The sequence below is a fragment of the Colletes latitarsis genome, chromosome 4 (assembly GCF_051014445.1).
Source record: "Colletes latitarsis isolate SP2378_abdomen chromosome 4, iyColLati1, whole genome shotgun sequence".
NCBI lineage: Eukaryota > Metazoa > Arthropoda > Insecta > Hymenoptera > Colletidae > Colletes > Colletes latitarsis.
The window spans coordinates 4,278,689-4,303,373 of record NC_135137.1 but is presented as its reverse complement, the minus strand read 5'-3'; positions in this window follow the sequence as shown (position 1 = coordinate 4,303,373).

Here is a 24,685-nt window from a genome sequence, read left to right as displayed (position 1 = left end):
ACTACGTGATACAAACCAGAAAAAGTCCAGGATCAGGCCAACAAGCATGCGAGAAATGCGAAAGTATGAGCAAGATGATTGCAAATACCAGGTCTAACACAAACCTAATCGGTGTGATCGTCTAAAATATTGATCGAATCCAGGTTTATTTGACAGTTTCATTCTGGTACCACATTACTACGTGATACAAACCAGGAAAAGCCCAGGATCAGGCCAATAGGTATGCGAAGAATTCGAAAGTATGAGACAGATGAGGGCAAATCCCAGACCAAAACGTGAACCAATCGGCGTTTTTCTTGTTCGAGGTCAGGTTTAATTGACTGTTTAGTGTGGCACCACATTACTACACAATCCCAACCAGAAAGAGCCCAGGATCTGGCCAACGAGCATACGAGAAATGCGAAAGTATGCACCAGATGATAGCAAATACCAGGCCTAACACAAACCTAAACGGTGTTATCCTCTTAAATATTGATCGGAACCAGGTTTAATTGACTGTTTCATTTGTGTACCACATTAGTGCGTGGTCCAAACCAGAAACAGGCCAGGATCAGGCCAACAGGTATGCGAAGAATGCGAAAGTATGAGCCAGATGATTGCAAATACCAGACCTAACACAAACCTAAACGGTGTTATCCTCTTAAATATTGATCAAAACCAAGTTGAATTGACTTTTTCAATCTGGTACCACATTACTACGTGATCCAAACCAGAAAGAAACACAGGATCTGGCCAACAAGTAGGCGAAGAATGCGAATGTATGAGCCAGATGCGGGTAAATACCAGACCTAGACGAGACCCAACCGGAGTTATCCTTTAAAATATTGATCGAGGCCACGTTTAATTGACTGTTTCATTCTGGTACCACATTACTACGAGATCCAAACCAGAAAAAGACCAGGATCTGGCCAACAAGTATGCGAAGAGTGCGAAAGTATGAGCCAGATGATTGCAAATACCAGGCCTAACACAAACCTAATCGGTGTGATCCTCTAAAATATTGATCGAAACCAAGTTGAATTGACTGTTTCAGTGTGGTACCACATTACTACGAGATCCAAACCAGAAAAAGTCCAGGATCTGGCCAACAAGTAGGCGAAGAATGCGAATGTATGAGCCAGATGCGGGTAAATACCAGACCTAGACGAGACCCAACCGGAGTTATCCCTTAAAATATTGATCGGGGCCACGTTTAATTGACTGCTTCAGTATGCTACCACATTACTACGTGATCGAAACCAGAAAAAGCGCAGGATCTGGCCAACAAGCATGCGAGAAATGCGAAAGTATGAGCCAGATGATAGCAAATACAAGACCTAGCACAAACCTAACCGTTGTAATCGTCTAAAATATTCATCGAATCCAGGTTTAATTGACTGTTTCAGTGTGGTACCACGTTACTACGAGACCCAACCCAGAAAAAGTCCAGGATTTGGCCAACAAGTGTGCGAAGAATGCGAAAGTATGAACCAGATGATTGCAACTACCAGGCCTAACACAAACCTAAACGGTGTTATCCTCTTAAATATTGATCGAAACCAAGTTGAATTGGCTGCTTCTGTCTGGAACCACACTACAATGTGATCCAAACCAGAAAAAGCCCAGGATCTGGCCAACAAGTGTGCGAAGAACGCGAATGTATGAGCCAGATGATTGCAAATACCAGACCTAACACAAACCTAAACGGTGTTATCCTGTAAAATATTGATCGACACCAAGTTGAATTGACTGTTTCAGTGTGGTACCACATTACTACGAGATCCGAACCAGAAAAAGTCCAGGATCTGGCCAACAAGTATGCGAAGAGTGCGAAAGTATGAGCCAGATGATTGCAAATACCAGGCCTAACACAAACCTAAACGGTGTTGTCCACTTAAATATTGATCGAAACCAAGTTGAATTGGCTGTTTCAGTCTGGTACCACACTACTACGTGATCCAAACCTGAGAAAGCCCAGAATCTAGCCAACAAGTGTGCGAAGAATGCAAAAGTATAAGCCAGATGAGGGCAAATCCCAGCCCTAAACGAGACCCAACCGGAGTTATCCCTTAAAATATTGATCGGGGCCACGTTTAATTGACTGTTTCAGTATGCTACCACATTACTACGAGATCCGAACCAGAAAAAGTCCAGGATCTGGCCAGCAAGTGTGCGATGAATGCGAAAGTATGAGCCAGATGATTGCAAACACCAGGCCTAACACAAACCTATCCGGTGTGATCCCCTAAAATATTGATCGAATCCAGGTTTAGTTGACAGTTTCATTCTGGTACCACATTACTACGTGGTCCAAACCAGAAAAAGCCCAGGATCTGGCCAACAAGTTTGGGAAGAATGCGACAGTATGAGCCAGATGATTGCAAATACCTGACCTAACACAAACCTAAAGGGTGTTATCCTGTAAAATATTGATCGAAACCAAGTTGAATTGACTGTTTCAGTGGGGTACCACATTACTACGTAATCCAAACCAGAAAAAGTCCAGGATCTGGCCAACAAGTATGCGAAAAATGCGAAAGTATGAGCCAGATGATTGCAAATACCAGGCCTAACACAAACCTAATCGGTGTGATCGTCTAAAATATTGATCGAATCCAGGTTTAGTTGACTGTTTCATTCTGGTACCGTATTACTACGTGATCCAAACCAGAAAAAGCCCAGGATCTGGCCAACAAGCATGCGAGAAATGCGAAAGTATGAGCCAGATGATTGCAAATACCAGGCCTAACACAAACCTAAACGGTGTGATCCTCTAAAATATTGCTCGAATCCAGGTTTAGTTGACTGTTTTATTCTGGTACCGTATTACTACGTGATCCAAACTAGAAAAAGCCCAGGAACTGGCCAACAAGAATGCAGACAATGCGAAAGAATGAGCCAGATGAGGGCAAATCCCAGACCTAAACGTGAACTAACCGGTGTTATACTTCAAAATATTGATCCAGGTCAGGTTTATTTGAGTGTTTAGTGTGGTACCACATTACAACACAATCCCAACCAGAGAAAGCCCAGGATCTGGCCAACAATCATACGAGAAATGCGAAAGTATGAGACAGATGATTGCAAATACCAGACCTACCACAAACCTAAACGGTGTTGTCCTCTTAAATATTGATCGAAACCAAGTTGAATTGGCTGTTTCAGTCTGGTACCACAGTACTGCGTGATCCAAACCAGAAAAAGCCCAGGACCAGCCTAACAGGTATGCGAAGAATGCGAAAGTATGAGACAGATGAGGGCAAATCCTAGACCTAAACGTGAACTAAACGGTGTTATACTTTAAAATATTGATCGAGGTCAGGTTTAATTGACTGTTTAGTGTAGTACCACATTACTACACAATCCCAACCAGAAAGAGCCCAGGATCTGGCCAACAAGCATACGAGAAATGCGAAAGTATGCACCAGATGATAGCAAATACCAGGCCTAACACAAACCTAAACGGTGTTATCCTCTTAAATATTGATCGGATCCAGGTTTAGTAGACTGTTTCATTCTGGTACCACATTACTACGTGATCCAAACCAGAAAAAGCCCAGGATCTGGCCAACAAGCATGCGAGAAATGCGAAAGTATGCACCAGATTATTGCAAATACCAGACCTAACACAAACATAAACGGTGTTATCCTCGTCAATATTGAGCGAATCCAGGTTTAGTTGACTGTTTCATTCTGGTACCATATTACTACGTGATCCAAACCAGAAAAAGCCCAGGATCTGGCCAAGAAGTATGCGAAAAATGCGAAAGTATGGGCCAGATGATTGGTTATACCAGTCATAGGCGAGACCCAACCGGAGTTATCCGTTAAAATATTAATCGAAATCAGGATCAACTGACTGCTTCAGTGTGGAACCGCATTACTACGTGATACAAACCAGAAAAAGCCCAGGATCTGGCCGACAAGTATGCGAATAATGCGAAAGTATGAGGCAGATGATTGCAAATACCAGACCTAACGCAATCCTAAAAGGTGTTATCCTCTTAAATATTGATCGAAACCAAGTTGAATTGGCTGTTTCAGCCTGTTACCGCATTACTGCGTGACCCAAACCAGAAAGAAAGACAGGATCTGGCCAACAAGTATGGGAAGAATGCGAAAGTATGAGCCAGATGATTGCAAATACCAGGCCTAACACAAACCTAACTGGTGAGATCCTCTAAAATATTGATCGAATCCAGGTTTAGTTGACTGTTTCATTCTGGTAACTTATTACTACGTGATCCACACTAGAAAAAGCCCAGGATCTGGCCAACAAGCATGCGAGAAATGCGAAAGTATGAGCCAGATCAGGGCAAATCTCAGACCTAAACATGAACTAACCGGTGTTATACTTTAAAATATTGATCCAGGTCAGCTTTAATTGACTGTTTAGTGTGGTACCACATTACTACACAATCCCAACCAGAAAAAGCCCTGGATCTGGCCAACAAGCATGCGAGAAATGCGAAAGAATGAGGAAGATGATTGCAAATACCAGGTCTAACACAAACCTAATCGGTGTGATCCTCCAAAATATTGATCGAATCCAGGTTTAATTGACAGTTTCATTCTGGTACCACATTACTACGTGATACAAACCAGAAAAATCCCAGGATCTGGCCAACAAGTATGCGAAAAGTGCGAAAGTATGAGCCAGATGATTGCAAATACCAGGCCTAACACAAACCTAATCGGTGTGATGGTCTAAAATATTGATCGAATCCAGGTTTAATTGGCAGTTTCATTCTGATACCACATTAATACGAGATCCAAACCAGAAAAAGTCCAGGATCTGGCCAACAAGTGTGCGATGAACGCGAAAGTATGACCCAGATGATTGCAAACACCTGGCCTAACACAAACCTAACCGGTGTTATCCTCTTAAATATTGATCGGAACCAGGTTTAATTAACTGTTTCATTCTTGTACCACATTAGTGCGTGATCCAAACCAGAAACAGGCCAGGATCAGGCCAACAGGTATGCGAAGAATGCGAAAGTATGAGCCAGATGATTGGAAATACCAGGCCTAACACAAACCTAAACGGTGTTATCCTCTTAAATATTGATCGAAACCAAGTTGAATTGGCTGATTCAGCCTGTTACCGCATTACTGCGTGACCCAAACCAGAAAGAAAGACAGGATCTGGCCAACAAGTATGGGAAGAATGCGAAAGTATGAGCCTGATGACTGCAAATACCAGGCCTCACACAAACCTAACCGGTGTGATCCTCTAAAATATTGATCGAAACCAAGTTGAATTGACTTTTTCAATCTGGTACCACATTACTACGTGATCCAAACCAGAAAGAAACACAGGATCTGGCCAACAAGTAGGCGAAGAATGCGAATGTATGAGCCAGATGCGGGTAAATACCAGACCTAGACGAGACCCAACCGGAGTTATCCTTTAAAATATTGATCGAGGCCACGTTTAATTGACTGTTTCATTCTGGTACCACATTACTACGAGATCCAAACCAGAAAAAGACCAGGATCTGGCCAACAAGTATGCGAAGAGTGCGAAAGTATGAGCCAGATGATTGCAAATACCAGGCCTAACACAAACCTAATCGGTGTGATCCTCTAAAATATTGATCGAAACCAAGTTGAGTTGACAGTTTCAGTGTGGTACCACATTACTACGAGATCCAATCCAGAAAAAGTCCAGGATCTGGCCAACAAGTATGCGAAGAGTGCGAAAGTATGTGCCAGATGATTGCAAATACCAGGCCTAACACAAACCTAATCGGTGTGACCCTCTAAAATATTGATCGAATCCAGGTTTAGTTGACTGTTTCATTCTGGTAACTTATTACTACGTGATCTACACTAGAAAAAGCCCAGGATCTGGCCAACAAGCATGCGAGAAATGCGAAAGTATGAGCCAGATCAGGGCAAATCTCAGACCTAAACATGAACTAACCGGTGTCATACTTTAAAATATTGATCCAGGTCAGGTTTAATTGACTGTTTAGTGTGGTACCACATTACTACACAATCCCAACCAGAAAAAGCCCTGGATCTGGCCAACAAGCATGCGAGAAATGCGAAAGAATGAGGAAGATGATTGCAAATACCAGGTCTAACACAAACCTAATCGGGGTGATCCTCCAAAATATTGATCGAATCCAGGTTTAATTGACAGTTTCATTCTGGTACCACATTACTACGTGATACAAACCAGAAAAATCCCAGGATCTGGCCAACAAGTATGCGAAAAGTGCGAAAGTATGAGCCAGATGATTGCAAATACCAGGCCTAACCCAAACCTAATCGGTGTGATCGTCTAAAATATTGATGGAATCCAGGTTTAATTGGCAGTTTCATTCTGGTACCACATTAATACGAGATCCAAACCAGAAAAAGTCCAGGATCTGGCCAACAAGTGTGCGATGAACGCGAAAGTATGACCCAGATGATTGCAAACACCTGGCCTAACACAAACCTAACCGGTGTTATCCTCTTAAATATTGATCGGAACCAGGTTTAATTAACTGTTTCATTTTTGTACCACATTAGTGCGTGATCCAAACCAGAAACAGGCCAGGATCAGGCCAACAGGTATGCGAAGAATGCGAAAGTTTGAGCCAGATGATTGCAAATACCAGGCCTAACACAAACCTAAACGGTGTTATCCTCTTAAATATTGATCGAAACCAAGTTGAATTGGCTGTTTCAGCCTGTTACCGCATTACTGCGTGACCCAAACCAGAAAGAAAGACAGGATCTGGCCAACAAGTATGGGAAGAATGCGAAAGTATGAGCCTGATGACTGCAAATACCAGGCCTCACACAAACCTAACCGGTGTGATCCTCTAAAATATTGATCGAAACCAAGTTGAATTGACTTTTTCAATCTGGTACCACATTACTACGTGATCCAAACCAGAAAGAAACACAGGATCTGGCCAACAAGTAGGCGAAGAATGCGAATGTATGAGCCAGATGCGGGTAAATACCAGACCTAGACGAGACCCAACCGGAGTTATCCTTTAAAATATTGATCGAGGCCACGTTTAATTGACTGTTCCATTCGGGTACCACATTGCTGCGTGATCCAAACCAGAAAAAGCCCAGGATCAGGCCAACAGGTATGCGAAGAATGCGAAAGTATGAGTCAGATGAGGGCAAAACCCAGACCTAAACGTGAACCAACCGGTGTTATACTTTAAAATATTGATCGAAAACAGGATCAACTGACTGCTTCAGTGTGGAACCGCATTACTACGTGATCCACACTAGAAAAAGCCCAGGATCTGGCCAACAAGCATGCGAGAAATGCGAAAGTATGAGCCAGATCAGGGCAAATCTCAGACCTAAACATGAACTAACCGGTGTTATACTTTAAAATATTGATCCAGGTCAGGTTTAATTGACTGTTTAGTGTGGTACCACATTACTACACAATCCCAACCAGAAAAAGCCCTGGATCTGGCCAACAAGCATGCGAGAAATGCGAAAGAATGAGGAAGATGATTGCAAATACCAGGTCTAACACAAACCTAATCGGTGTGATCCTCCAAAATATTGATCGAATCCAGGCTTAATTGACAGTTTCATTCTGGCACCACATTACTACGTGATACAAACCAGAAAAATCCCAGGATCTGGCCAACAAGTATGCGAAAAGTGCGAAAGTATGAGCCAGATGATTGCAAATACCAGGCCTAACACAAACCTAATCGGTGTGATCGTCTAAAATATTGATCGAATCCAGGTTTAATTGGCAGTTTCATTCTGGTACCACATTAATACGAGATCCAAACCAGAAAGAAACACAGGATCTGGCCAACAAGTGTGCGATGAACGCGAAAGTATGACCCAGATGATTGCAAACACCTGGCCTAACACAAACCTAACCGGTGTTATCCTCTTAAATATTGATCGGAACCAGGTTGAATTAACTGTTTCATTTTTGTACCACATTAGTGCGTGATCCAAACCAGAAACAGGCCAGGATCAGGCCAACAGGTATGCGAAGAATGCGAAAGTATGCGCCAGATGATTCCAAATACCAGGCCTAACACAAACCTAATCGGTGTGATCGTCTAAAATATTGATCGAATCCAGGTTTAGTTGACTGTTTCATTCTGGTACCGTATTACTACGTGATCCAAACCAGAAAAAGCCCAGGATCTGGCCAACAAGCATGCGAGAAATGCGAAAGTATGAGCCAGATGATTGCAAATACCAGGCCTAACACAATCCTAAACGGTGCGATCCTCTAAAATATTGCTCGAATCCAGGTTTAGTTGACTGTTTTATTCTGGTACCGTATTACTACGTGATCCAAACTAGAAAAAGCCCAGGATCTGGCCAACAAGAATGCAGACAATGCGAAAGAATGAGCCAGATGAGGGCAAATCCCAGACCTAAACGTGAACTAACCGGTGTTATACTTCAAAATATTGATCCAGGTCAGGTTTATTTGAGTGTTTAGTGTGGTACCACATTACAACACAATCCCAACCAGAGAAAGCCCAGGATCTGGCCAACAATCATACGAGAAATGCGAAAGTATGAGACAGATGATTGCAAATACCAGACCTACCACAAACCTAAACGGTGTTGTCCTCTTAAATATTGATCGAAACCAAGTTGAATTGGCTGTTTCAGTCTGGTACCACAGTACTGCGTGATCCAAACCAGAAAAAGCCCAGGACCAGCCTAACAGGTATGCGAAGAATGCGAAAGTATGAGACAGATGAGGGCAAATCCTAGACCTAAACGTGAACTAAACGGTGTTATACTTTAAAATATTGATCGAGGTCAGGTTTAATTGACTGTTTAGTGTAGTACCACATTACTACACAATCCCAACCAGAAAGAGCCCAGGATCTGGCCAACAAGCATACGAGAAATGCGAAAGTATGCACCAGATGATAGCAAATACCAGGCCTAACACAAACCTAAACGGTGTTATCCTCTTAAATATTGATGGGATCCAGGTTTAGTAGACTGTTTCATTCTGGTACCACATTACTACGTGATCCAAACCAGAAAAAGCCCAGGATCTGGCCAACAAGCATGCGAGAAATGCGAAAGTATGCACCAGATTATTGCAAATACCAGACCTAACACAAACATAAACGGTGTTATCCTCGTCAATATTGAGCGAATCCAGGTTTAGTTGACTGTTTCATTCTGGTACCATATTACTACGTGATCCAAACCAGAAAAAGCCCAGGATCTGGCCAAGAAGTATGCGAAAAATGCGAAAGTATGGGCCAGATGATTGGTTATACCAGTCATAGGCGAGACCCAACCGGAGTTATCCGTTAAAATATTAATCGAAATCAGGATCAACTGACTGCTTCAGTGTGGAACCGCATTACTACGTGATCCACACTAGAAAAAGCCCAGGATCTGGCCAACAAGCATGCGAGAAATGCGAAAGTATGAGCCAGATGATTGCAAATACCAGGCCTAACACAAACCTAATCGGTGTGATCGACTAAAATATTGATCGAATCCAGGTTTAATTGGCAGTTTCATTCTGGTACCACATTAATACGAGATCCAAACCAGAAAAAGTCCAGGATCTGGCCAACAAGTGTGCGATGAACGCGAAAGTATGACCCAGATGATTGCAAACACCTGGCCTAACACAAACCTAACCGGTGTTATCCTCTTAGATATTGATCGGATCCAGGTTTAATTAACTGTTTCATTTTTGTACCACATTAGTGCGTGATCCAAACCAGAAACAGGCCAGGATCAGGCCAACAGGTATGCGATGAATGCGAAAGTGTGCGCCAGATGATTCCAAATACCAGGCCTAACACAAACCTAAACGGTGTGATCCTCTAAAATATTGATCGAAACCAAGTTGAATTGACTTTTTCAATCTGGTACCACATTACTACGTGATCCAAACCAGAAAGAAACACAGGATCTGGCCAACAAGTAGGCGAAGAATGCGAATGTATGAGCCAGATGCGGGTAAATACCAGACCTAGACGAGACCCAACCGGAGTTATCCGTTAAAATATTAATCGAAATCAGGATCAACTGACTGCTTCAGTGTGGAACCGCATTACTACGTGATACAAACCTGAAAAAGCACAGGATATGGCGAACAAGTGTGCGAAGAATGCGAAAGTATGAGCTAGATGATTGCAAATACCAAAACTAACACAAACCTCATCGGTCCTATCATCCAAAATATTCATCGAAACCAGGTTTAGTTGACTGTTCCATTCTGGTACCACATTGCTGCGTGATCCAAACCAGAAAAAGCCCAGGATCAGGCCAACAGGTATGCGAAGAATGCGAAAGTATGAGACAGATGAGGGCAAAACCCAGTCCTAAACGTGAACCAACCGGTGTTATACTTTAAAATATTGATCGAAAACAGGATCAACTGACTGCTTCAGTGTGGAACCGCATTACTACGTGATACAAACCAGAAAAAGTCCAGGATCTGGCCAACAAGCATGCGAGAAATGCGAAAGCATGAGCCAGATCAGGGCAAATCTCAGACCTAAACATGAACTAACCGGTGTTATACTTTAAAATATTGATCCAGGTCAGGTTTAATTGACTGTTTAGTGTGGTACCACATTACTACACAATCCCAACCAGAAAAAGCCCTGGATCTGGCCAACAAGCATGCGAGAAATGCGAAAGAATGAGCAAGATGATTGCAAATACCAGGTCTAACACAAACCTAATCGGTGTGATCCTCTAAAATATTGATCGAAACCAAGTTGAATTGGCAGTTTCAGTCTGTAACCACACTACTACGTGATCCAAACCAGAAAAAGCCCAGGAACTGGCCAACAAGTGTGCCAAGAATGCGAAAGTACGAGCCAGATGGGCGCAAATCCCAGACCTAAACGAGACCCAACCGGAGTTATCCTTTAAAATATTGATCGAGGCCAAATTTAATTGACTGTTTCAGTATGGTAACGCATTACTACGAGATCCAAACCAGAAAAAGCCCAGGATCTGGCCAAAAAGTATGCGAAAAGTGCGAAAGTATGAGCCAGATGATTGCAAATACCACACCTAACACAAACCTAATCGGTGTGATCCTCCAAAATATTGATCGAATCCAGGTTTAATTGACAGTTTCATTCTGGTACCACATTACTACGTGATACAAACCAGAAAAATCCCAGGATCTGGCCAACAAGTATGCGAAAAGTGCGAAAGTATGAGCCGGATGATTGCAAATACCAGGCCTAACACAAACCTAATCGGTGTGATCCTCCAAAATATTGATCGAATCCAAGTTTAATTGGCAGTTTCATTCTGGTACCACATTAATACGAGATCCAAACCAGAAAAAGTCCAGGATCTGGCCAACAAGTGTGCGATGAACGCGAAAGTATGACCCAGATGATTGCAAATACCAGGCCTAACACAATCCTAAACGGTGCGATCCTCTAAAATATTGCTCGAATCCAGGTTTAGTTGACTGTTTTATTCTGGTACCGTATTACTACGTGATCCAAACTAGAAAAAGCCCAGGATCTGGCCAACAAGAATGCAGACAATGCGAAAGAATGAGCCAGATGAGGGCAAATCCCAGACCTAAACGTGAACTAACCGGTGTTATACTTCAAAATATTGATCCAGGTCAGGTTTATTTGAGTGTTTAGTGTGGTACCACATTACAACACAATCCCAACCAGAGAAAGCCCAGGATCTGGCCAACAATCATACGAGAAATGCGAAAGTATGAGACAGATGATTGCAAATACCAGACCTACCACAAACCTAAACGGTGTTGTCCTCTTAAATATTGATCGAAACCAAGTTGAATTGGCTGTTTCAGTCTGGTACCACAGTACTGCGTGATCCAAACCAGAAAAAGCCCAGGACCAGCCTAACAGGTATGCGAAGAATGCGAAAGTATGAGACAGATGAGGGCAAATCCTAGACCTAAACGTGAACTAAACGGTGTTATACTTGAAAATATTGATCGAGGTCAGGTTTAATTGACTGTTTAGTGTAGTACCACATTACTACACAATCCCAACCAGAAAGAGCCCAGGATCTGGCCAACAAGCATACGAGAAATGCGAAAGTATGCACCAGATGATAGCAAATACCAGGCCTAACACAAACCTAAACGGTGTTATCCTCTTAAATATTGATCGGATCCAGGTTTAGTAGACTGTTTCATTCTGGTACCACATTACTACGTGATCCAAACCAGAAAAAGCCCAGGATCTGGCCAACAAGCATGCGAGAAATGCGAAAGTATGCACCAGATTATTGCAAATACCAGACCTAACACAAACATAAACGGTGTTATCCTCGTCAATATTGAGCGAATCCAGGTTTAGTTGACTGTTTCATTCTGGTACCATATTACTACGTGATCCAAACCAGAAAAAGCCCAGGATCTGGCCAAGAAGTATGCGAAAAATGCGAAAGTATGGGCCAGATGATTGGTTATACCAGTCATAGGCGAGACCCAACCGGAGTTATCCGTTAAAATATTAATCGAAATCAGGATCAACTGACTGCTTCAGTGTGGAACCGCATTACTACGTGATCCACACTAGAAAAAGCCCAGGATCTGGCCAACAAGCATGCGAGAAATGCGAAAGTATGAGCCAGATGATTGCAAATACCAGGCCTAACACAAACCTAATCGGTGTGATCGTCTAAAATATTGATCGAATCCAGGTTTAATTGGCAGTTTCATTCTGGTACCACATTAATACGAGATCCAAACCAGAAAAAGTCCAGGATCTGGCCAACAAGTGTGCGATGAACGCGAAAGTATGACCCAGATGATTGCAAACACCTGGCCTAACACAAACCTAACCGGTGTTATCCTCTTAGATATTGATCGGATCCAGGTTTAATTAACTGTTTCATTTTTGTACCACATTAGTGCGTGATCCAAACCAGAAACAGGCCAGGATCAGGCCAACAGGTATGCGATGAATGCGAAAGTGTGCGCCAGATGATTCCAAATACCAGGCCTAACACAAACCTAAACGGTGTGATCCTCTAAAATATTGATCGAAACCAAGTTGAATTGACTTTTTCAATCTGGTACCACATTACTACGTGATCCAAACCAGAAAGAAACACAGGATCTGGCCAACAAGTAGGCGAAGAATGCGAATGTATGAGCCAGATGCGGGTAAATACCAGACCTAGACGAGACCCAACCGGAGTTATCCGTTAAAATATTAATCGAAATCAGGATCAACTGACTGCTTCAGTGTGGAACCGCATTACTACGTGATACAAACCTGAAAAAGCACAGGATATGGCGAACAAGTGTGCGAAGAATGCGAAAGTATGAGCTAGATGATTGCAAATACCAAAACTAACACAAACCTCATCGGTCCTATCATCCAAAATATTCATCGAAACCAGGTTTAGTTGACTGTTCCATTCTGGTACCACATTGCTGCGTGATCCAAACCAGAAAAAGCCCAGGATCAGGCCAACAGGTATGCGAAGAATGCGAAAGTATGAGACAGATGAGGGCAAAACCCAGTCCTAAACGTGAACCAACCGGTGTTATACTTTAAAATATTGATCGAAAACAGGATCAACTGACTGCTTCAGTGTGGAACCGCATTACTACGTGATACAAACCAGAAAAAGTCCAGGATCTGGCCAACAAGCATGCGAGAAATGCGAAAGCATGAGCCAGATCAGGGCAAATCTCAGACCTAAACATGAACTAACCGGTGTTATACTTTAAAATATTGATCCAGGTCAGGTTTAATTGACTGTTTAGTGTGGTACCACATTACTACACAATCCCAACCAGAAAAAGCCCTGGATCTGGCCAACAAGCATGCGAGAAATGCGAAAAAATGAGCAAGATGATTGCAAATACCAGGTCTAACACAAACCTAATCGGTGTGATCCTCTAAAATATTGATCGAAACCAAGTTGAATTGGCAGTTTCAGTCTGTAACCACACTACTACGTGATCCAAACCAGAAAAAGCCCAGGAACTGGCCAACAAGTGTGCCAAGAATGCGAAAGTACGAGCCAGATGGGCGCAAATCCCAGACCTAAACGAGACCCAACCGGAGTTATCCTTTAAAATATTGATCGAGGCCAAATTTAATTGACTGTTTCAGTATGGTAACGCATTACTACGAGATCCAAACCAGAAAAAGCCCAGGATCTGGCCAAAAAGTATGCGAAAAGTGCGAAAGTATGAGCCAGATGATTGCAAATACCACACCTAACACAAACCTAATCGGTGTGATCCTCCAAAATATTGATCGAATCCAGGTTTAATTGACAGTTTCATTCTGGTACCACATTACTACGTGATACAAACCAGAAAAATCCCAGGATCTGGCCAACAAGTATGCGAAAAGTGCGAAAGTATGAGCCGGATGATTGCAAATACCAGGCCTAACACAAACCTAATCGGTGTGATCCTCCAAAATATTGATCGAATCCAAGTTTAATTGGCAGTTTCATTCTGGTACCACATTAATACGAGATCCAAACCAGAAAAAGTCCAGGATCTGGCCAACAAGTGTGCGATGAACGCGAAAGTATGACCCAGATGATTGCAAATACCAGGCCTAACACAATCCTAAACGGTGCGATCCTCTAAAATATTGCTCGAATCCAGGTTTAGTTGACTGTTTTATTCTGGTACCGTATTACTACGTGATCCAAACTAGAAAAAGCCCAGGATCTGGCCAACAAGAATGCAGACAATGCGAAAGAATGAGCCAGATGAGGGCAAATCCCAGACCTAAACGTGAACTAACCGGTGTTATACTTCAAAATATTGATCCAGGTCAGGTTTATTTGAGTGTTTAGTGTGGTACCACATTACAACACAATCCCAACCAGAGAAAGCCCAGGATCTGGCCAACAATCATACGAGAAATGCGAAAGTATGAGACAGATGATTGCAAATACCAGACCTACCACAAACCTAAACGGTGTTGTCCTCTTAAATATTGATCGAAACCAAGTTGAATTGGCTGTTTCAGTCTGGTACCACAGTACTGCGTGATCCAAACCAGAAAAAGCCCAGGACCAGCCTAACAGGTATGCGAAGAATGCGAAAGTATGAGACAGATGAGGGCAAATCCTAGACCTAAACGTGAACTAAACGGTGTTATACTTGAAAATATTGATCGAGGTCAGGTTTAATTGACTGTTTAGTGTAGTACCACATTACTACACAATCCCAACCAGAAAGAGCCCAGGATCTGGCCAACAAGCATACGAGAAATGCGAAAGTATGCACCAGATGATAGCAAATACCAGGCCTAACACAAACCTAAACGGTGTTATCCTCTTAAATATTGATCGGATCCAGGTTTAGTAGACTGTTTCATTCTGGTACCACATTACTACGTGATCCAAACCAGAAAAAGCCCAGGATCTGGCCAACAAGCATGCGAGAAATGCGAAAGTATGCACCAGATTATTGCAAATACCAGACCTAACACAAACATAAACGGTGTTATCCTCGTCAATATTGAGCGAATCCAGGTTTAGTTGACTGTTTCATTCTGGTACCATATTACTACGTGATCCAAACCAGAAAAAGCCCAGGATCTGGCCAAGAAGTATGCGAAAAATGCGAAAGTATGGGCCAGATGATTGGTTATACCAGTCATAGGCGAGACCCAACCGGAGTTATCCGTTAAAATATTAATCGAAATCAGGATCAACTGACTGCTTCAGTGTGGAACCGCATTACTACGTGATCCACACTAGAAAAAGCCCAGGATCTGGCCAACAAGCATGCGAGAAATGCGAAAGTATGAGCCAGATGATTGCAAATACCAGGCCTAACACAAACCTAATCGGTGTGATCGTCTAAAATATTGATCGAATCCAGGTTTAATTGGCAGTTTCATTCTGGTACCACATTAATACGAGATCCAAACCAGAAAAAGTCCAGGATCTGGCCAACAAGTGTGCGATGAACGCGAAAGTATGACCCAGATGATTGCAAACACCTGGCCTAACACAAACCTAACCGGTGTTATCCTCTTAGATATTGATCGGATCCAGGTTTAATTAACTGTTTCATTTTTGTACCACATTAGTGCGTGATCCAAACCAGAAACAGGCCAGGATCAGGCCAACAGGTATGCGATGAATGCGAAAGTGTGCGCCAGATGATTCCAAATACCAGGCCTAACACAAACCTAAACGGTGTGATCCTCTAAAATATTGATCGAAACCAAGTTGAATTGACTTTTTCAATCTGGTACCACATTACTACGTGATCCAAACCAGAAAGAAACACAGGATCTGGCCAACAAGTAGGCGAAGAATGCGAATGTATGAGCCAGATGCGGGTAAATACCAGACCTAGACGAGACCCAACCGGAGTTATCCGTTAAAATATTAATCGAAATCAGGATCAACTGACTGCTTCAGTGTGGAACCGCATTACTACGTGATACAAACCTGAAAAAGCACAGGATATGGCGAACAAGTGTGCGAAGAATGCGAAAGTATGAGCTAGATGATTGCAAATACCAAAACTAACACAAACCTCATCGGTCCTATCATCCAAAATATTCATCGAAACCAGGTTTAGTTGACTGTTCCATTCTGGTACCACATTGCTGCGTGATCCAAACCAGAAAAAGCCCAGGATCAGGCCAACAGGTATGCGAAGAATGCGAAAGTATGAGACAGATGAGGGCAAAACCCAGTCCTAAACGTGAACCAACCGGTGTTATACTTTAAAATATTGATCGAAAACAGGATCAACTGACTGCTTCAGTGTGGAACCGCATTACTACGTGATACAAACCAGAAAAAGTCCAGGATCTGGCCAACAAGCATGCGAGAAATGCGAAAGCATGAGCCAGATCAGGGCAAATCTCAGACCTAAACATGAACTAACCGGTGTTATACTTTAAAATATTGATCCAGGTCAGGTTTAATTGACTGTTTAGTGTGGTACCACATTACTACACAATCCCAACCAGAAAAAGCCCTGGATCTGGCCAACAAGCATGCGAGAAATGCGAAAGAATGAGCAAGATGATTGCAAATACCAGGTCTAACACAAACCTAATCGGTGTGATCCTCTAAAATATTGATCGAAACCAAGTTGAATTGGCAGTTTCAGTCTGTAACCACACTACTACGTGATCCAAACCAGAAAAAGCCCAGGAACTGGCCAACAAGTGTGCCAAGAATGCGAAAGTACGAGCCAGATGGGCGCAAATCCCAGACCTAAACGAGACCCAACCGGAGTTATCCTTTAAAATATTGATCGAGGCCAAATTTAATTGACTGTTTCAGTATGGTAACGCATTACTACGAGATCCAAACCAGAAAAAGCCCAGGATCTGGCCAAAAAGTATGCGAAAAGTGCGAAAGTATGAGCCAGATGATTGCAAATACCACACCTAACACAAACCTAATCGGTGTGATCCTCCAAAATATTGATCGAATCCAGGTTTAATTGACAGTTTCATTCTGGTACCACATTACTACGTGATACAAACCAGAAAAATCCCAGGATCTGGCCAACAAGTGTGCGATGAACGCGAAAGTATGACCCAGATGATTGCAAACACCTGGCCTAACACAAACCTAACCGGTGTGATCCTCTAAAATATTGATCGAAACCAAGTTGAATTGGCTGTTTCAGCCTGTTACCGCATTACTGCGTGACCAAAACCAGAAAGAAAGACAGGATCTGGCCAACAAGTATGGGAAGAATGCGAAATTATGAGCCTGATGACTGCAAATACCAGGACTCACACAAACCTAACCGGTGTGATCCTCTAAAATATTGATCGAAACCAAGTTGAATTGACTTTTTCAATCTGGTACCACATTACTACGTGATCCAAACCAGAAAGAAACACAGGATCTGGCCAACAAGTAGGCGAAGAATGCGAATGTATGAGCCGGATGCGGGTAAATACCAGACCTAGACGAGACACAACCGGAGTTATCCTTTAAAATATTGTTCGAGGCCACGTTTAATTGACTGTTTCATTCTGGTACCACATTACTACGAGATCCAAACCAGAAAAAGACCAGGATCTGGCCAACAAGTATGCGAAGAGTGCGAAAGTATGAGCCAGATGATTGCAAATATCAGGCCTAACACAAACCTAATCGGTGTGATCCTCTAAAATATTGATCGAGACCAAGTTGAATTGGCTGTATCAGTCTGTAACCACACTACTACGTGATCCAAACCAGAAAAAGCCCAGGAACTGGCCAACAAGTGTGCCAAGAATGCAAAAGTACAAGCCAGATGGGCGCAAATCCCAGACCTAAACGAGACCCAACCGGAGTTATCCTTTAAAATATTGATCGAGGCCAAATTTAATTGACTGTTTCAGTATGGTAACGCATTACTACGAGATCCAAACCAGAAAAAGCCCAGGATCTGGCCAAAAAGTATGCGAAAAGTACGAAAGTATGAGACAGATGATTGCAAATACCACACCTAACTCAAACCTAACCGGTGTTATCCTCTAGAATATTGATCGAATCCAGGTTTAGTTGACTGTTTCATTCTGGTACCATATTACTACGTGATCCAAACTAGAAAAGGCCCAGGATGTGGCCAACAAGCATGCGAAAAATGCGAAAGTATGAGCCACATCAGGGCAAATCCCAGACCTAAACGTGAACTTACCGGTGTTATACTTTAAAATATTGATCGAGGTCAGGTTTAATTGACTGTTTAGTGTGGTTCCACATTACTGCACAATCCCAACCAGAAAAAGCCAAGGATCTGGCCAACAAGCATGCAAGAAATGCGAAAATATCTGCCAGATGACAGCAAATACCAGACCGAGCACAAACCTAAACGGTGTTATCCTCCTAAATATTGATCGAAACCAATTTGAATTGGCTGTTTCAGCCTGTTACCGCATTACTGCGTGACCCAAACGAGAAGGAAACACAGGATCTGGCCAAGAAGTATGCGAAAAGTGCGAAAGTATGAGGCAGATGAGGGCAAATCCCAGACCTAAACATGAACTAACCGGTGTTATACTTTAAAATATTGATCCAGGTCAGGTTTAATTGACTGTTTAGTGTGGTACCACATTACCACACATTCCCAACCAGAAAAAGCCCAGGATCAGGCCAACAAGCATGCGAGAAATGCGAAAGTATGAGGCAGATGATTGCAAATACCAGACCTAACACAAACCTAAAAGGTGTTATCTTCTAAAATATTGATCGAAACCAAGTTGAATTGACTGTTTCAGTCTGGTACCACATTACTACGTGATCCCAACTAGAAAAATCACAGGATTTGGCGAACAAGTGTGCGAAGAATGCGAAAGTATGATCCAGATGATTGCAAATACCAAACTTAACACAAACCTAATCGGTCCTATCATCCAAAATATTCATCGAAACCAGGTTTAATTGACTGTTTCATTCTGGTACCATATTACTACGTGATCCAAACTAGAAAAGGCCCAGGATGTGGCCAACAAGCATGCGAAAAATGCGAAAGTATGAGCCACATCAGGGCAAATCCCAGACCTAAACGTGAACTTACCGGTGTTATACTTTAAAATATTGATCGAGGTCAGGTTTAATTGACTATTTAGTGTGGTTCCACATTACTGCACAATCCCAACCAGAAAAAGCCAAGGATCTGGCCAACAAGCATGCGAGAAATGCGAAAATATGTGCCAGATGACAGCAAATACCAGACCGAGCACAAACCTAAACGGTGTTATCCTCCTAAATATTGATCGAAACCAATTTGAATTGGCTGTTTCAGCCTGTTACCGCATTACTGCGTGACCCAAACGAGAAGGAAACACAGGATCTGGCCAACAAGTATGCGAAAAGTGCGAAAGTATGAGCCAGATGAGGGCAAATCCCAGACCTAAACATGAACTAACCGGTGTTATACTTTAAAATATGGATCGAGGTCAGGTTTAATTGACTGTTTAGTGTGGTTCCACATTACTGCACAATCCCAACCAGAAAAAGCCCAGGATCAGGCCAACAAGCATGCGAGAAATGCGAAAGTATGAGGCAGATGATTGCAAATACCAGACCTAACACAAACCTAAAAGGTGTTATCCTCTAAAATATTGATCGAAACCAAGTTGAATTGACTGTTTCAGTCTGTTACCACATTACTACGTGATACCAACCAGAAAAAAACACAGGATCTGGCCAACAAGTATGGGAAGAATGTGAAAGTATGAGCCAGATGATTGCAAACACCAGGCCTAACACAAGCCTAACCGGTGTGATCGTCTAAAATATTGATCGAATCCAGGTTTAATTGACAGTTTTATTCTGGTACCACATTACTACGTGATCCCAACAAGAAAAAAACACAGGATCTGGCCAACAAGTATGCGAAGAGTGCGAAAGTATGAGCCAGATGATTGCAAATACCAGGCCTAACACAAACCTAATCGGTGTGATCCTCTAAAATATTGATCGAAACCAAGTTGGATTGACTCTTTCAGTGTGGTACCACATTACTACGAGATCCAAACCAGAAAAAGCCCAGGATCTGGCCAACAAGTATGCGAAAAGTGCGAAACTATGAGCCTGATGATTGCAAATACCAGACCTAACACAAACCTAAAGGGTGTTATCCTCTAAAATATTGATCGAAACCAAGTTGAATTGACTGTTTCAGTCTGGTACCATATTACTACGTGATCCAAACTAGAAAAAGCCCAGGATGTGGCCAACAAGCATGCGAAAAATGCGAAAGTATGAGCCACATCAGGGCAAATCCCAGACCTAAACATGAACTAACCGGTGTTATACTTTAAAATATTGATCCAGGTCAGGTTTAATTGACTGTTTAGTGTGGTACCACATTACTACATAATCCCAACCAGAAAGAGCCCAGGATCTGGCCAACTGGCATGCGAGAAATGCGAAAGTATGAGGCAGATGATTGCAAATACCAGACCTATCACAAACCTAAAAGGTGTTATCCTCTAAAATATTGATCGAAACCAAGTTGAATTGACTGTTTCAGTCTGTTACCACATCACTACGTGATCCAAACCAGAAAAAGCCCAGGATCTGGCCAACAAGTATGCGAAAAGTGCGAAACTATGAGCCTGATGATTGCAAATACCAGACCTAACAGAAACCTAAAGGGTGTTATCCTCTAAAATATTGATCGAAACCAAGTTGAATTGACTGTTTCAGTCTGTTACCACATTACTACGTGATACCAACCAGAAAAAAACACAGGATCTGGCCAACAAGTATGGGAAGAATGTGAAAGTATGAGCCAGATGATTGCAAACACCAGGCCTAACACAAGCCTAACCGGTGTGATCGTCTAAAATATTGATCGAATCCAGGTTTAATTGACAGTTTTATTCTGGTACCACATTACTACGTGATCCCAACAAGAAAAAAACACAGGATCTGGCCAACAAGTATGCGAAGAGTGCGAAAGTATGAGCCAGATGATTGCAAATACCAGGCCTAACACAAACCTAATCGGTGTGATCCTCTAAAATATTGATCGAAACCAAGTTGGATTGACTCTTTCAGTGTGGTACCACATTACTACGAGATCCAAACCAGAAAAAGCCCAGGATCTGGCCAACAAGTATGCGAAAAGTGCGAAACTATGAGCCTGATGATTGCAAATACCAGACCTAACACAAACCTAAAGGGTGTTATCCTCTAAAATATTGATCGAAACCAAGTTGAATTGACTGTTTCAGTCTGGTACCATATTACTACGTGATCCAAACTAGAAAAAGCCCAGGATGTGGCCAACAAGCATGCGAAAAATGCGAAAGTATGAGCCACATCAGGGCAAATCCCAGACCTAAACATGAACTAACCGGTGTTATACTTTAAAATATTGATCCAGGTCAGGTTTAATTGACTGTTTAGTGTGGTACCACATTACTACATAATCCCAACCAGAAAGAGCCCAGGATCTGGCCAACTGGCATGCGAGAAATGCGAAAGTATGAGGCAGATGATTGCAAATACCAGACCTATCACAAACCTAAAAGGTGTTATCCTCTAAAATATTGATCGAAACCAAGTTGAATTGACTGTTTCAGTCTGTTACCACATCACTACGTGATCCAAACCAGAAAAAGCCCAGGATCTGGCCAACAAGTATGCGAAAAGTGCGAAACTATGAGCCTGATGATTGCAAATACCAGACCTAACAGAAACCTAAAGGGTGTTATCCTCTAAAATATTGATCGAAACCAAGTTGAATTGACTGTCCCTCAGGGGCTGCCAGCCTTTCAGCTGCAGTACGGGCTTAACGAACCCGGGGTACCCGAGTCATACACACACCGTAAGCCTCCTGTTGGTCGTCACAACGACCCATTCACAATTCCCTATTGGTTTTGTGAATGGTACGTGACGGCAGGAGGAACGGGGGTCTTGGCTTAACCGCCTGGGCCACGAGTATGGCGACTCTATAAAATCGCCCTCCAATCCTAAGCTATGGTGCGCGGCGATGGGATGCATGGTTGGGGGAGAAGGCCCAATCCCAAGCGACCACCTCCGGGGAACCTGCCGAACCCCCGGAGTATTAGGCTTACCCGGGTAAGGCGGCTCTGCCCGGGTGGACCTTTATTTCCGACCATCTCGTGGGATTTTTATGGACACAGAAAATAAAATGGGGATGGGGCGGGTTTTGTCGGTTGGGGAGGACGGAGACGGGGTTGGGGTTAGGGTGGCGGCGCTCGCGCCCCACTCAGCGCCAGGTCCGGCTTCGTGGAGGGTGGAGGAGGACGACGAGACGGCGTCGGTCTCGTCCTTCTCCTCCAGCACGAGCCACATAGGCTCCAAGAGGAAGAGGACGGGGCAGGCCGTCGTCGAGGTGGGCGGGGCGATGAGCCCGTCGGTGAGGCTGAGTTGCCTCAGGGACGAGGTGACCGAGGAGATATCGGAGAGGATCTCCTCGTCCCTGAAGCGGGTGGAGAAAGTCGCCGCTGCCTGCGCCTTTAAGGGGCAGAAAAGCGGTGGCGCGGAGGCCCTGAAGGCCGCGGCGGAGGAAATGAGGGAGGCGGCGCGGGAGCTCAGAGGGCGGAACGCCCGTCTGCAGCTCCTGTTGGAGGAGGAGCGACAGGGGAGGAGGAGGGCAGAGGTGCTGTGGAACAGCGCGGCCCTCCCTCCCATCCTCCCTCCTCCTCCACCGCCGCGTCCCTCGGCGGAGGTAAATAAGCGGAGTGCGGCGGCAGTGGTGCGGGGCACCGCGGGCCCCTCCACCCGCACTCCGCCCGTGAAGAAGTCCCCGTCCTCCTCAGAAGACGATCTTCTGAGGAGGATTGGGGACATGATTGATGGCAAGCTGGCCGCCTTCCGGGAGGAGCTCCTCGCCGGAAGAGCGGTCAACAGGAAGGCGGTGCCTCCCCGACCTGTGCCGGTACAGTCGGGGAAGGCAAAGAAGGGCGGAGTGAAGGCTCCGCCCAGCGTTGCGGCACCAGGGCCCCGGGTCGCGACCCCCAAGGGGGGTGGTGTACCCGTGGTCGCGGTGGTCGCGTCCTCCACAGCACCCTCCCAAGGGGGGGTGGCGTGGAGTGAGGTGGTGGGGCGGAAGGCGAAGCGGGCGGCGAGGAAGGCCTCGCAACCGCGGCCTCCGCCTCCGCCGCCGGCGGCCAAGGTAAAGGCCGCGAAGGTCGGGAAGGCACGACCAGGTCGTCCCCCAAAAACGGCAGCGGTGACGCTGACCGTTGCGCAGGGGGGCGACCTGACCCTCGCGGAGGCGATGCGGCTCGCCAGGGAGAATATCTCCCTGGAAGATCTGGGCATCGCCTCCGTGAGGGCGAAGAGGGCCGTGACCGGGGGTCTCTTGCTGGAGATCCCCGGTGCAGAAGGCGGCGCGAAGGCGGATCGTCTCGCCCAGAGGCTCCGGGAGCAGCTGGGCGAGCGAGGTGTCCGGGTCGCCCGGCCCACGAAGCGCACGGAGATGCGCGTTTGTGGGCTGGACGACTCGGTCAGCGCACAGGATGTGTCCCGTGCCCTTGCGAGGGCGGGGGACTGTCCTGTGGAGGACCTGCGGATCGGAGAGATCCGCAGGTCGCCCTCCGGCCTCGGGTCGGTGTGGGCCCGGTGCCCCCTCTCCGCCGCCCGTAAGGTGGCGGAATCCGGGAGGGTGTTGGTGGGGTGGGTTTCGGCGCGAGTGGAAATCCTCGCGCCGCGCCCGCTCCAGTGTCACCGCTGCCTCGAATTGGGGCACGTGAGGCAGTGGTGCACCTCGCCGGTGGACCGCAGCGGTCAGTGTTACCGCTGCGGTGCCAAAGAGCACCGTGCGAGCCAGTGCTCGGCGGCCCCCCACTGCCCGCTGTGTGCGGACATGGGGAGGCCAGCCGATCACAGGGTGGGGAGCAAGAAGTGCTCCTCCCCCTCCCGGAAGGAGAGGAAGAGGCGGGCTGCACCGGCTCCGGTGCCGAGGGCGGTGGCATCGTCCTCCATGGAGGTGGACGGTGCTACGGGGACGGACGGCCGGGAGGAGGCTGGCGCAGACATTAATTAATGCCGCCCCGCCTCCTCCTCCAGGCCAACCTCAACCACTGCCGCGCGGCACAGGACTTGATGTCCCAAGTCCTCGCGGAGTGGGGGGTTGGCCTGGCGGTCGCCGCCGAGCCGTACCGCGTCCCTGATCACCCTCATTGGGTGGGCGACGCGGACGGCTTGGTGGCGACGGTATGGGGAGGGGGCGACGGGTCCCCACCGTTCTCCTTGTTGGAGCGCGGTCGGGGATTCGTCGCCGTGGACTGGGGGGGAGTCGCTGTGGTGGGGTGCTACATTTCGC